General features: G+C 41.6%; 1 protein-coding gene and 1 non-coding gene across 2 annotated transcripts in view; both read left to right on the forward strand.

The window, feature by feature from the left end:
- LOC145418008 (uncharacterized) overlaps positions 1-14,801 on the forward strand; it is a 268,292-nt gene that overhangs the window by 81,889 nt on the left and 171,602 nt on the right. The window lies entirely within an intron of this gene.
- LOC145390475 (5S ribosomal RNA) lies at positions 4,457-4,575 on the forward strand. The gene has a single exon (XR_013895643.1). It is a non-coding gene; the product is annotated as a 5S ribosomal RNA (ribosomal RNA).

Raw genomic sequence — 14,801 nt, forward strand, 5'->3', positions numbered from 1 at the left:
CACACACACACACACAGACCACGGAGAATTATAAAACACATTAACCCCTTCAGTTGGGCGACGTTCTCTACATATTTCATTCTTTGTTGTTGTTGTTGTTGTCGTTCTTGTTGTTGTAGGTTCATCTAGACGTGAACCCAGTGGACTGCAGGCTGAACTTACCTTCTCTCCTGCAGTCCACCATCGTACTTTCAGGGGACAGGGAGGGAGTAGGGGGGACTTCTGTAAATTCGTGGATCTAAGCCACACTCTTATATTACGTTCACAATACTTCACTCTTACTACCAAAGGACGATTTTTCTCAGCTTAGGAAGAGGCGTCTAGTAACGGAGGGGTTGACAGAGGCTTTACCTAACCCCTCTAGTTCGAACAGACTTTACTAGAATAAACATAATTACCTGAAAATTTGAAAAAAAAAAAAATACACCAAGGGATTTCACGCATAAAGGCTCGTATTCTCATCGGTTCAGGTAGCTCCTTAATACCTTTTCCTAAGCGATTTATTTTGCTTATTACATCTTACTGTCTTATATTATTCTGCTTTATATTCTGTGTTATATAAATGCCTCCAACATCGCCATACTCTGCACAAATAACGTACAAAAGAATATTAACCCGCTATATCCAAAAAACTAAATCGCTAGGGAAGAGGTGTTAGGGAGCCTCCTTACCCTACGAGACAGCAGGCGAAAGTGTGCCCACCAGACGTAATCTCTTAAAAGCAGACGTCTCAGGAGAAATACCGTGATCCTTCCGAGAAAGATCGCAGGAGGAAGATAAGGAATACTGAGAGACAAAGAAGACCTGACTAAAGTACTGATAAAGTGAAGGAGGAGGTTGTGAGGGGGGGATCGTTTGGAGTAAGAGAGAGAGAGAGAGAGAGAGAGAGAGAGAGAGAGAGAGAGAGAGAGAGAGAGGAAAAAAGGTACAGGAATATAATTTTTGGGTCGCCTGCGAATTAAACCTGACAACTATTTTACATACGTTTCAATCTCGATATTTTCAGATCATTTTTTACTATATCAGGGGAGATATTTCGAACTTTATTTTATTAGGCATAACCTTCATTAATCCCTTTACTACCAGAGATCCTTCAAAATGAAAAAAAAATAAAGTCAAATGGAGTCCTTAGTTGGTACCACAAGAAATACTAAGAAAAAAAGCACAACCAACGAGTTCATGGAATTAACAACGCTTATTTAAACCAATAATATTAATAAGGGACACATCAGAGCCTTATTGCGAGAGGGAGAAAATAAGGAGACTGGGAGAAGAAAACGTGAAATGTGTTTAGCTGGGAAATTATGGAGATGTGGTCATTATCAGCTTGGCAGGAGGTGAGGAGTTGTGTGTGTGTGTGTGTGTGTGTGTGTGTGTGTGTGTGTGTGTGTGTGTGTGTGTGTGTGTGTGTGTGTGAGAGAGAGAGAGAGAGAGAGAGAGAGAGAGAGAGAGAGAGAGAGAGAGAGAGAGAGAGAGAGGTACCAAAGTCCAGGCAACTCATCCTATCAAGTTAATGGCTGCCAGACTCACTCCCATCTTTGGAGGTGATTTTTGTCCAGGAGTCTCATTTTTAACCCTTTAGAATCATCATGAACTTTTGATTTTGATTCTTACTCTTATTTTGAATCTTATCTTTATTCTTACTCTTGTTTTGATTCTTACTCTTCGTTGCACCTCTTCCTCAGCGATTTATTCTGCATATTCCACCTTAAAATTCCCTAGTACAGTATTCTTTTTTAATGCAGTTTTAATATCGACCTCCCCTGCATTGATAACAGGTAAAAGGATAATGAGGTAAAACGTGTAGAATAAATCAATAAGGATGAGGTGTTGCGTAGGCTAATAAAACTCACAGACGATATTTCCCTCTCCACCTGCTCTAATCTCAGGTCAATTCTAAGACGCGAATATTCCCCTTGAGTAAGATTAAATTTAAGAAAGAAAAGAAAAGAAAAAGCAGACTGGAAAATATGAAAGTTATATATAAAAAAAGACAACACTAAATAATCTCTATCACTGTTCCTCTAGATGACATAGACTCTCTCTCTCTCTCTCTCTCTCTCTCTCTCTCACTCTCTCTCTCTCTCTCTCTCTATCTATCTATCTATCTATCTATTTCCAGCACATGTTCCTGCTCTTGCCGGATGGATGTGGAGGCATGTGGGAGGATGTGTTTCGTATGCGTCGGTGGGCGGGTGCAGCGAGGTGTCATTCTCTCTCATTCACATCCCTTACAACTGACATGGGATCTGAGCAGGAGACGGAAGGGGATGTGCTGAAGGAACATTTTTACGGGAGAGAGAGAGAGAGAGAGAGAGGGCGTTTTACCTAATCTGATAAACCTGGCAGTGTAGTGGTTAGGTCTTTTCAAAATGGCTTACACCTGAGGTGTTTTTGGTGTTTATTTCTCGCATAATGCCACTCAGGGCCGAGCCACGGGTCACTCGGCTTTAATGATCTGGACTACACCCTTTTCACTTTTCTTACACATCAACTAGGGCCTCTGCACGCCGATAGATAGACAATACAATCTATTTTTCTTCCATTTTCATTTACCCCTCCTCACCCACATCAGGACCACAGAAATCAGTTATGGCCTAGCTCTGACCTGTGCCATTTCCTCGACTATTTTCTTACTTTTCTTACTATTAAGCTAGGCAACTATTTCCACACATTAGTAAATTCCACCAAGAAATTGTACTCAGCTGTCTAAGTATTAAACACAGTGTCGAACGAGAAATGTGAGCAACTTCAGCAGGTCATTCTTGGGCCAATAGTGAGTAAAATCTTTTATATCAACACTAACTAAATTCCAGCAAGAACTTATGCTTACCTGTTTAATGATTATATAAATCTGAGTAAATTTAGCAGGTTATTCTCTGGCTAAGAATGTGTAAAATCTTCTCTATTACGAGCCTAATACTCAGCCATTAAGTATCTAGTTACCGATGACCTCCTACAACTTCTCATATATCTCGCTGGGCATCCTGTAGTGTCCATAAAACCCTAAGAGTCTGTTCTACGATAGCCTGTTTGCGTGGTGTACAAGGTCCCTACTTCCCTGGTTGCCTTACATGGTCGACAAAACTCTAGCAGCCTCTTGGTGATTCGAACTTGGGCCCCGAGTGATGGTAACTGATCGCCTGGTGTTATTATCGTTTACAGTCTTTTTAACATAATATTGGGGATTATTTATTTTATTTTATTTTTTGGTATCTTCAGTTTTATTATACATCAGACTAACAGCAGAAACAGACAGGATGGACGCATGGAAGTTTACGAAAAAGAATAATTTAAAAAAATAATAATGACACGACTGTGGAGAGACAACATCACCACAACCACCACCACCACCACCACCACCATCATCAAGAACAACAACAAATAATAATAATAATAATAATAATAATAATAATAACAACAACAACAATAATATCAACAAAATCAATAAAAAATAAATAAATAGCAACCCAACAATAAATGACAAGCAAAGAGACAGCAGCAGAGAGACTATCACTAGGAGACTATCTCAAGGGGGAGGCTAGGCTAGGATGGGCTGGGTAGGCTACATCAGCATGGAGGAGACGTGGCCAGATTGACAAACACCTTAAAGATTCAAGAGCAAGAAGCCTCTGTCTCTCGCTCCTGTCCTTGCTTTAACGTACGTCACCTGATAGAGAGAGAGAGAGAGAGAGAGAGAGAGAGAGAGAGAGAGAGAGAGTCAAAAGCCACATTCTTTTAAGTACTTACGATACTAATTATATCCTTTTCACTTTAACTGTTTTAACACGAAATTAACACTGAATATGCTAGTCACGAAGAAGTCCCGTGCAAAGGAATGCACAGCCGTAGTATTGTCTTATTCTGCCACCGAGACACGTAAAATGAGCTGCAAAGGGACGAAAATCTCAACCAAGCTAAGATGAAAGTACTATAGAACCTCTTCCATATTTCTTTAGCTAAATGTTCTCTTCTCTGCATCCTTTTAACTATTCTTTTGGTGCCTGAGAGGGGTGCCTTCATGTGGTGGCACTGATATACCTGAGCTGCTCCACTGCCTGATTATACAAACACCACCCTATGTCCCCCAAAAGGATGAGAGTGGGTTGTGGCAGAAGGACATCCTAAGCCAGCAATCTACTGGGTTCATGCGTCCGATGAACCTGGGTATACAGTTGCTACAACTAATAATAATTCTCTTACGTGCACATTTTCTCCCAAATAATTCAAGACATGAAGGCTGTTTCTCCCGCTGTTTCTATTACTTCAGCGTCAGTCTTAGGTGGGAGGTAGTTGTGTGGGCTTAGAAGACTATCTAAATACGTCTTGGTAAATGATGTACGAGTAAACTTAGGACTACACTTGTGTGGGGTTCGCACCTCTTCATTGCGGATACATTTTACATCTTACACCTTAGCTTCCTCACTACGATTACGTATTTTCTGTTATTACCATGGCCAACGGCCATGCCACGTTGAGTACACCGCTTCCCGTCCGATCAGCGAAGTTAAGCAACGTTGGGTCTGGTTAGTACTTGGATGGGTGACCGCCTGGGAACACCAGATGCTGTTGGCATAACGCTCTCCCTACGTGTCAAGTGGGGTTGGTGGAGGATTAGTGCCCCTCCCTGTAAAACAATGAACTCTAAGCCCTTGACCACCCTGTTTGGGATACATGGCGTCTGGCAATGAATGAAAAAAAAAAAACCTCTGCCAACGAAGTTGGGCGGAGGTTATGTATTCATCCGTTTTACTATATCTGACTGTGTACCAGACATCACAAAAAGTTGTCATCGGATTTAAATGAAAGCTGGTGGATTGGTGAATATAGGATCATGATAGAGTCGATTACATTTTGAGGTGGATCTCGATCCAAATGTAGGAATAAATCATAAATTTTATTGGCGTTGGCGGAGATATGAGCTCTCTGAGATTATGCAGCAAGGCAAACGAAGACCACAGCATTTTTTGACCGTGTGAGACCATAAAAGCATTCGTTTGGTAGGGAAGAGGAAATTATAACTGTACATAATAAATTATCTGACTTTGGCAGAGGTATACACTCTCTGAGTATTTTCTAGTTACTCTTGCTATTACTATTTTTAGGTTTCAGGAGGGTCACAACCAATACTTCCCTACCATACAGTCTGCCGTCATATCCTGGGCTTGAGGGGACTCACGGGTACCACTTCCTTATTTATATACTTTTTAATAATTCAGGGGCAAGAAGCCAGCATCTCCCTCTGCCGCAGTTTCCACGTCAACTTTACCTTGGCCAGTGCTCGTGTGGACTTTGAAGGCTCACTAAAGCATAAGTTTGGTCTTTACTTCCACCTCACTCGTATGCAAAATTGGGTTCTCTAAAATTATATATTCTTTTATGCTAAGCTCATAACTACTCTAATTACAACTCACAAACGATATTAATTTTTGAAGTACCTCTGTCTATTTTGAACCTGCAGCTGAACTTAATTGCTCCAGGTAAAAATTGCAGGATGAAAGATAAGGGTATTTTGTTGGTTGTTGATGAGAAGGAATTATGTGCTAATTGTGTGTGTGTGTGTGTGTGTGTGTGTGTGTGTGTGTGTGTGTGTGTGTGTGTGTGTGTGTGTGTGTGTGTGTGTGTGTGTGTGTGTGTGTGTGTGTGATAGAGGAGTGAGCATGAGAGAGGGAGAGAATGGATTGGAGGAAAGCTAAAAAAGGGAGAGAGGGGGAGAAACAAAGGAGGAAGAGAAGGGGAAGAAGAGAAAAATGGGGACACGGGAAGAAAATGGGAATCCGAAGAAAATGGATAAACGCATGGAAGGAGAGAGAGAGAAGTGAGAGAGAGGGGTGGAGATGAATACGGAAGAGGAAGAAGGAAAGAAAGAAAGTGAGAGAGAGGAAGGAAGTGAATTAGAAAGCGGGAAAAGAATGTAAAGAGAGGAGGACGTGGAGTGTGAGACAAGAGGGGAGAAGGGAAAGAAGAAGGCTAAGAAAGAAAGAATGCAGGGAGACGAAACGAGAGAGAGAGAGAGAGAGAGAGAGAGAAATAGAAATCGTTGGAATAAAAACCCAACTATTAAAAAAACACATCACAATCTTAAACATAAATCTCACCTAAAAAAAAAAATAATAATAATAATAAAAGCAAGAAAATTACTGTGACCGATAAAATAAAGAGAAAATGACCCTCCAAAAAGACAGAATGAGCGAGAATGACATTAGCATCGGCAGAATGTGATGTGGGAGAACGATTAGCAGGGAGCCAGGACCACCACACCACCACACCACCACCACCACACCACCACACACACACACACACACACACACACCACCACCACCACTACACACACTATTACTCTGATGGGAACTTTGAAACTCGCTAATGGCAGGGCAGTCATTAAAAAAAAAAAAAAAAAAAAAAAAAAAAAAGAGAGAGAGAGAGAGGTAGAATGGCCAACGCTAACTCGATTGACAGAGAGACAAGAGACCACAATATGTTTTTTTTACCTCTTTCAGTACGAGAGGCTTATATATCATTGCAGAGACACTACGAAAGACAATGCTCACTTGACACAGAGACAGAAGGCCAACAAACAGAGATAGCATTATGCGTTTTATCGCTATCAATACGGAAAACTTTTTAACATATTTTAACAAAGACGTCAAGATATACTGTATTTCGGTTGTAGATTTATTAAAGAAGAAGGTGGAAGGCCAATGCTAGCTCAACAGACTCAATTAAATCAACTAATCAGCTTAGTAAGATCAAGAGACAGACAAAACACAATGCCTTTTAACTTTCAAAACAGCACAGCAAGCAGTAGGAATAGTACAGATGGAAAGGCCAATGGTCCAATGCTAATTCACCTGACGATGGCCAATACCTAAAAATCCAATACCCATTACAGTACAGGGCTGGTGTAGACGGCAATACTCATCCAATGGTAACCTACATTAAGTGACATGGTGACACAAGACCAATTGCTAAACCCAAGTAATCTCCATAATACTCTGTTGGTCCGGAAGAAAACACAAGTAAGACTATAACTCTTTGGTTGCTACGAAGGATTTCTATCATTATCATCACAGTCGTCATCACAATCATCACCCACACGAAAAAAAAATCCTTGGGTTCTAAAAAGACTTATCATCATCATCATCATCATTATACAGATGATGATGATGATGCGCGCGCGCGCACACACACACACACACACACACACACACACACACACACACACACACACACACACACACACACACACACAGGTCAATAACTCCACTTCATTAAAGAACTTTTAAAACGCTCTAAATATCCAGCCCGAAAAACAAAAAATGAGGCAAAGAGATTAAGCCCAGTAAAATATATTCATGAACACGCTAGCCGTCCTGTTACCTCGGGCCACCTGAATTTAAAAAAAAAAAAAAAAAATCAACAGCAAAAGAACAGGTAAAAAAAAAAAAAAGTCTAGATGATACATGGATTAAAAAATATATATATATGCAAAAGACCTTGACAAAAAATAAATAAAAAGTCTCGCGCATGCATGGATAAAAACAATACATACGCAAAAGAACAGACAATACAAAATTAAGAAGTCTAGCGAATGCATGGATTAAAATAAGCATATATAATAATAAAGGCGACTGACTCATAGGTTCACTGACGCTGGTTCGGAGCCCTGTTTCTCAAAACGTTTCAGTCTGTCTGGATATTTTGAGTGACTACGAATGCAACCTCCTACCTACCAGGAGAGAGAGAGAGAGAGAGAGAGGAAAAAAAAATGGTACTGTTACAAGCTCGAGGAAATAAATTTGAGCAATACTTCTCCTGGTACTACAGTTTGCCTAATAATTCTGAGAGAGGAATATTATCATGATTTTTCTATTAAGCAATATAAGATGAATTATTTACCACAAGGTTGAATAAACTCTTAATCTTATACTCGAACAAAATATGCAATCGCCTTATCATCATCATCATCATCATCATCATCATCATCATCATCATCCCCCTCCTCCTCCTCCTCCCCGACCGACAACCAACCCGACCAACTTCTAATACCCGACCTGTCACTCACCATACCGACAGAAGAATTCAGTCGGTACCGATTTAATCCCCATGTACCGAAGCAACACACACACACACACACACACACACACACTCTGTCTCTCTCTCTCTCTCTCTCTCTATCTCTAATACCCGACCTGTCAATCAACGCACGTAATCCAACAGGTATACCGAATTTCCTGAGGCCCAAAGGTGACCAACTCAAGCCCCCTCCCCACTGCCTACTTCCTCTCCCCCTCTTCCCCTTCCCCCATACCCCCCCTCTCTCCTTCCCCCACACCCCCTTCTCCTCCTCCCCCCATCTTGTCCCCCTTTCCTCTCCCCCCCGCTCTTTTCTCTCCTTCCCTGTCCATTCTCTTCTTCCTGTCTACTCTTACTTCCATACCCCTCCTCTACTATATCTCTTCCTCTCTCCCTCCGCCCCCCTCACATTCTCATTTCTTTCCTATCTCTCTTACCTTCCCTCCATCCTTCCTTCTCACCATTCTTTTCTCCCTACCTCCTCCCACTCTCTTCTCTCCCCACGTCCCCCTTGCCTCTCTGATTTTCCCACTCTCATCCCCACGTTAATCTCTCCCTCCCTTTTCCTTCTCTATTTCCCCCCCTTCCCTTACACCCCCTCCCGTCCACCTCTCCCCCTCTCTCATCTCCCCTCCCCTTCTCTCCTCATCCCTCCTCCCCGCCCCCTTCTCTCCCCCAATCACCCCCTCCACGGCTCACGTCACAGCTCATTCCCTATGAAAATGGTGCCTCTCGATTTTCAGACCCCAACAAAATCCACCACGAGCGAACAGTATTAAAAAAAAAAATGGAAACACAATGGACGGAGGTGAGGAAACGCGGGATTGATAGACAAAAAAATAAAAAGACAGGTAGATACCTGAATATATTTTTTGGAATGATAGGCTGATAGATAAAAATACTGTGGGATTTGTGGACAGATATGGAGAGACAGAAGGGCTAAAAAGCATGATGCGGAGACTAATACATATGTTGCACGAGACAGACGAAGAGATAGACTGACAGACAGACGGACAGAAAAGCGGACAGAGATGGAAATATATAGACAGACAAGTGCTCTAAAAGAAAACATGTAAGGATGAATTAAAGATATGTCATACAATATCCGTTATCTGGTCGTTTTGTCGCAGGTGTGGTGTGGCAGGCAGGTATGGCAGGTGTGGTGTGGCAGGCAGGTATGGCAGGTGTGGTGTGGTGGACGGGTGTGGGAAGTGTGGTGTGGTGGGAATGGTGTGAGGTGTTAAAGGTGCTGTGTGATGGGCAGGTGTGGTGTGGTAGGGAGGTGTGGTGTGGTGGTGGACAGGTGTGGTGCTGAGACCTTATCCTATGAACAATGAACAGAAGGAGGGTTAAGCTGTGACAATTATCCCACACATAACCTCTAAGGAAAGATAAAAAACAGTACAGAATGCATGACTAGGGAATTATTTACTCCAGGTGAATAAAATATAATCACATGGTAGCATGAATAAAGTCTGCCAATACTCCCCCCCCCCTCTCTCTCTCTCTCTCTCTCTCTCTCTCTCTCTCTCTCTCTCTCTCTCTCAGCAAAGAAATAAGAGTCAAAAATCGCAAAAAAGAGTGGATTTTTTTTCTATGCATCTGAAAGCACAATAGAAATATTTAACATCTATCGAATTTCCTGGTGATTGGCATTTTGCAAGTTTTATATTCTCTCTCTCTCTCTCTCTCTCTCTCTCTCTCTCTCTCTCTATCTATCTATCTATCTATCTATCGGCGACAAAATAAGACTCAGCATCACAAAAAGTATAAATATTTATCATCCACCGAACCTCTAATGTTTCATATCCACAATACCTATATTTCTATCAATTATCTATCTATCTATCTATCTATCTGAGCAACAAAATACGGCCCATAATCATAAAACACATTAGAAATACTTAACCCCAAACTAACCTCCAAGCCATCAACCTCTTCCATCCCTCATATCCACACCATCCCTGATTCTCCCTTCCCGCGGCCTAATACTGCTCCAGGCCCGGTGTAATGCTGAGTTCTGAGTGCAGCATGGCGACAGAATTCAGGACTCAAAAAAAAGGAGATATATACAGCTATTTTTAAGACTTTTAAGACTTCGGCGCTCAAATGGGTGTTAAATTGATCTGGTATTAGGAGCTTAACCTTTACTGGTGCAGAACGTTTGGTGCTTAATAATTCCTGGTACTGGTGTTATTCAAGGGTGGTACTGGAGATATGGCTATAAATAAAAGGATAATTCTTTCTCCTGTGATGTACTTTATTTTCCGAAAAGAGATAAAAGAGGCGTATTCCAGATTTATTCCAGATTTGCTCCCCCTCCCCGATGTTTACGTGGGAACAGGATAACCATGATAAATTGATATACTCTGGATAGATATATAGAGAGATAATAAGACAGATATAGATACAGAGTAATTGTATAAAATGTGAGTATATAAAGTACATGATTTAAATATTCAAATAATTATCAAACCCTCTACATACATGCATACATACACACATATACATACACATACATACATACATAAAAACACAAAGCTACATACACACATTACATACTGTACATACATTCATATATACATACATACATACATACATCAATATATACAAACATACACACTTACATACATACAAACATACATACATACATACATACACACACACATACACATACATACATACACTCCAGTCAGGCAATACAATTCATATACACTCCGGTACTTCATCCCTAGTCAAACTCTCGACTTAGCTCCACTACTCAAAAGATTTTCCTTCTATTCAACGTCCCCATTTGAGATTCGCAGCTCGCTAAAGTTGCAGAGTCGGTCCTGCATTTTTCATGGGGATATTTTATTGGAAACTGGTAAGTGAGAGAAGAACGCGTCCGAAATCCACTGGCTCTGGGGTATATATATTGTATATAGAGTGGAGGCAGCTTAGTTGATATGAGAAGCCCCTTTGCGCCTCTTCCTCAGCGATTTATTCCATTTTTTTTATGAAAGAAAGAAGGAACCAAAGGCCACGTGCCGGCATTATTGTTCCTTAAAAAAAAAAAAAAAAAAAAAAAAAAAAAAGAGGCCAAATTCAATATCCGTTCATCTTGCATATTAAGCCTCAACATTAATTCATAGCGCTTTAATTTTACGTCGCTCTTATACTGCTATTTTTATATCGATATTATACATGAGGATATTGAGGTGTACTAAGAAGAATAAATCGCTAAGGAAGAGGTGTTAGGAAATCCTAGCACTTCTTCCTTACTGGCTTAGGATCACATGGTTACACAGAGCCACAGACCATACAGACATGACGGTCCCTTCGTCGCACTCCGGCCTTGAGAAAAGATTAGAAAAGCTTACGAGACGGAGGTGTGTGAGTGAAGACGGTGTGCGCTGGAGATCGGACAGCCTGACGGAGAAAGACAAGGTGACAAGGGGGGGATTTTTTTTCGTTGCCTCTGCATCCGGGATTAAGACACCTGGCTATACACAAACATATTTTTTTTCGTTCAAACCATATCGATAAAAAATGACGTCAGTAACATGCGAAAGATTACGGTACTGTATTTACCTCTTCATTACAATTACGACTTAATATTAATCTAACGTTACTCTTGCTACCGACAGACTCTTTTATGCAACGTAAGGGAGACGCTTTTTAACTAGAATTATTGGTTATTGCCCTCGTCAATCTCTTTGCAAATAATCTATTGAATTAAATCTTCCCAAAGTAAAAATGATAAGGCTTAAAAATGTAATGGTATTGAAAAGGTTACGGTATCTACAGTATGTCTACCTATCTATCTATCTATTTATCTATCTATCCATCTATTTACCTACTGACCAGCCTATCACTCTATTATTCCGCCCTTTCTAACCCCATCAGAACGACACAGCGCCCCAAGTCGATCCAGGTAAGGGCAATGGTAAGCTAAAAACACACACACACACACACACACATACACACACACACACATACACACACACACACACACACACACACATACACACACACACACACACACACACACACACACACACACACACACACAAACAGGAAACCTACCAAATCTACAAGTTCAGAGCCCCCCTCCCCTTTCTCGTTTAGCTATGCATTAGGTCTTTTGGAAGAACCATTTTGGGGAGTTACGATCGAGCCGAAAACTAATAGACTAGATACCAATGCTTCTAAGATGTTTATAGTTTCATCTCTCTCTCTCTCTCTCTCTCTAATCAACCAGGCATCACCCTTCTACAACTTCAAACGATTTCCTATTTTTTCGTCTCCTTCGGTATTTTTCCTTCCTCGATCCTCCTCGTCTTTACCTCTCTCTCTCTCTCTTTCTCTCTCTATGTACCGACCACACCTTCAATCTTCCGTCCTTCAATCTTCCTCGCTCCTTGTCTTCCTCAATCACCACTCACATCCCTTCCCTCGCTCTCTCTCTCTCTCTCTCTCTCTCTCTCACATTCTTCTACCCTCTTTCTTTCCCCTCCTCTTTCCACTCCACTTCCTCCTCTTACACATCTAATTCCTCTTGGTCCTTTCTTTTTCCCTCCCAGTTTCTCCTCTCTCTCACGCATTCTCTTTTTATCTCCACTCTCCTTCCTCCCTCTTCTCTTTCTTCTCTCTTTCTTTTTCCTCCGATCTCCTGTCCTTCCTTTTCTCCTCATTCTCCCTTCTCTCTCTCTTCCTTCTTGTTTCCGCACACATGGCATCTTATTTCTTTTTATTTTCTTTTATTTTCTTCATATACTTCCATCCCCTTCCCCTTCATCTCCTCCATCATTAAATCCTTTTCATCCCCTTCTTCTCACCCTTTTCTCTGTTATGTTCTTCCTCCAGCATCCTTCTTCCCATTTCATTCCTTTTCTTTCACACATACCTCTTTACTTCTTCCCTTCTCCTCTCACATGTTTTTCATTCATCTCTCTCTTGTACTCCAAAACTTTTCTTTTTTCACCTCTTTCTTCTTTTTCTTCCTCCTCTCTCCTTCATTCCTATGCCCCTTCTAGTCATCTCCCATTTCTCTCCCTTCCTTGATTATTCTTCCATTCTTTTGCCTCTCTCTTTCGTTTTACACATATCTCACCCTCTTCGCTTCTCTCCTTCCTGTCTCTCCTCGTGATTTACTTCCCCTATCGTCCCTTTTCCTCAGCCTGACTCCCTCTCCTCTCTTTTTAACCCCATCCCATTCATTCTCTGCTTCCCTCTTTCCCATTTCACTTTTCTGGCCGAGTGGTCAGTGCTGCTATATAAGAAGCTTTCCGTCTAATAGGGCCAAGGTTCAATTCCAGGTGAAGAAGACAGGGCCACTTGACTCAGGTGTCTATCCAGCTTTTGTGGGTTGGTGAGTATACCGAGTACCAAAGAGAACAGCTAGAAAAAAAAAAACTGTGGTAACCAGGATGATCTAGAGGTCCAAGACAAAGGACGAATAACCCGCCACAGTCTCAGAGGCCTACGTTACGGATATATGCACCGAGGTTCAGCGTTATATGGTGTCCATCCCAATTATCACCTTTTTTACCTCACACTCTCTCATTTCCTCTTTCCATCCCACACACACACTCTATTTCTTTACCTTACACTCTCTTTCCCACTCGCCCACACCCTCTCCACCCCTTCCCTCCACCCCCTCTTCTTCTTCTTCTTCTTCTTCTTCCCTGGCTCCATTTTCCGCACGGGTAGTCAGAACTGGAGGGCGAGTGAGACCGTAAAATCAGAAACACAAATGGGCTGGCCATTATTTTCACTTTCAATTGGGGAAAGTGGGGGGCTGCCTGAGTCCTGTTATTCACGGCACCTCCAAGTGTATATGGCGAGGCTTGGCTTACATCTGATGCAGGTTGGTGGCTCTTTTTGGTTTAGTTACCCCTGAGTTGGCTTCTCTAAGTTTTTTTCTTCCCTCAGATATTTGGTTTTAGTTTTTTTGTCACTTTATCTGATCTCTCTCTCTCTCTCTCTCTCTCTCGATCTTGATTTCTTGTCTACCCTTTATCTTTCATTCGTTACCTTTAACTTCTTAACAGCTTCGCACTCTGCTCCTCTCTCCTCCTGCCTCGTGCAATTTATTTTTCTTTTAGTCAGTTAACTCCCCTCTCTCTTTCTTTCTCCTCCCTCACTTTCCCTAAGCTGTATTTCTCTCTCTCTCTCTCTCTCTATTCATCTGTTTATATTCGACGTGTTCATATCTCCTTTCTTCATCTTTCATCCTTTCTTTGTCTTTCTCCCTTTCTTTCTCTTTCTCTCTCTCTTCCTGAATGATTGAATTATTGGGGTGCTATTGTAATGTTCATCTCTCTCTCTCTCTCTCTCTCTCTCACATCCCCTCAAATCCCACTCTCTCCTAATCCTTAATCCCCTTGCAGCTTCCTCCTTCCCTCATCTCATACCCTTCCTCTCCTCTTGAAACATATCTTCCTCTTCCTCTTTCCGTCTTCTTTGAATCCGCTGTCTGTCATGTGTTCCCCCCCCCACCTCTCTCTCTCTCTCTCTCTCTCTCTCTCTCTCTCTCTCTCTCTCTCTCTCTCTCCCCTGTCCTATTCTCCCATCCTCCAATAACTCAAAACAAAATTACACACCGAAATTCAACTACTCTCCCTCACAAGAGAGAGAGAGAGAGAGAGAGAGAGAGAGAGAGAGAGAGAGAGAGAGAGAGAAATAAAAATATCTCCCCCTTCCCGTTTTCTTTCGCCCTTCAGTGTGGGTTCCTCGTAAAA

This window comes from Coenobita brevimanus, chromosome 14 (genome assembly GCF_032717465.1).
Source record: "Coenobita brevimanus isolate Jiangsu-jjx chromosome 14, ASM3271746v2, whole genome shotgun sequence".
Taxonomy (NCBI): domain Eukaryota; kingdom Metazoa; phylum Arthropoda; class Malacostraca; order Decapoda; family Coenobitidae; genus Coenobita; species Coenobita brevimanus.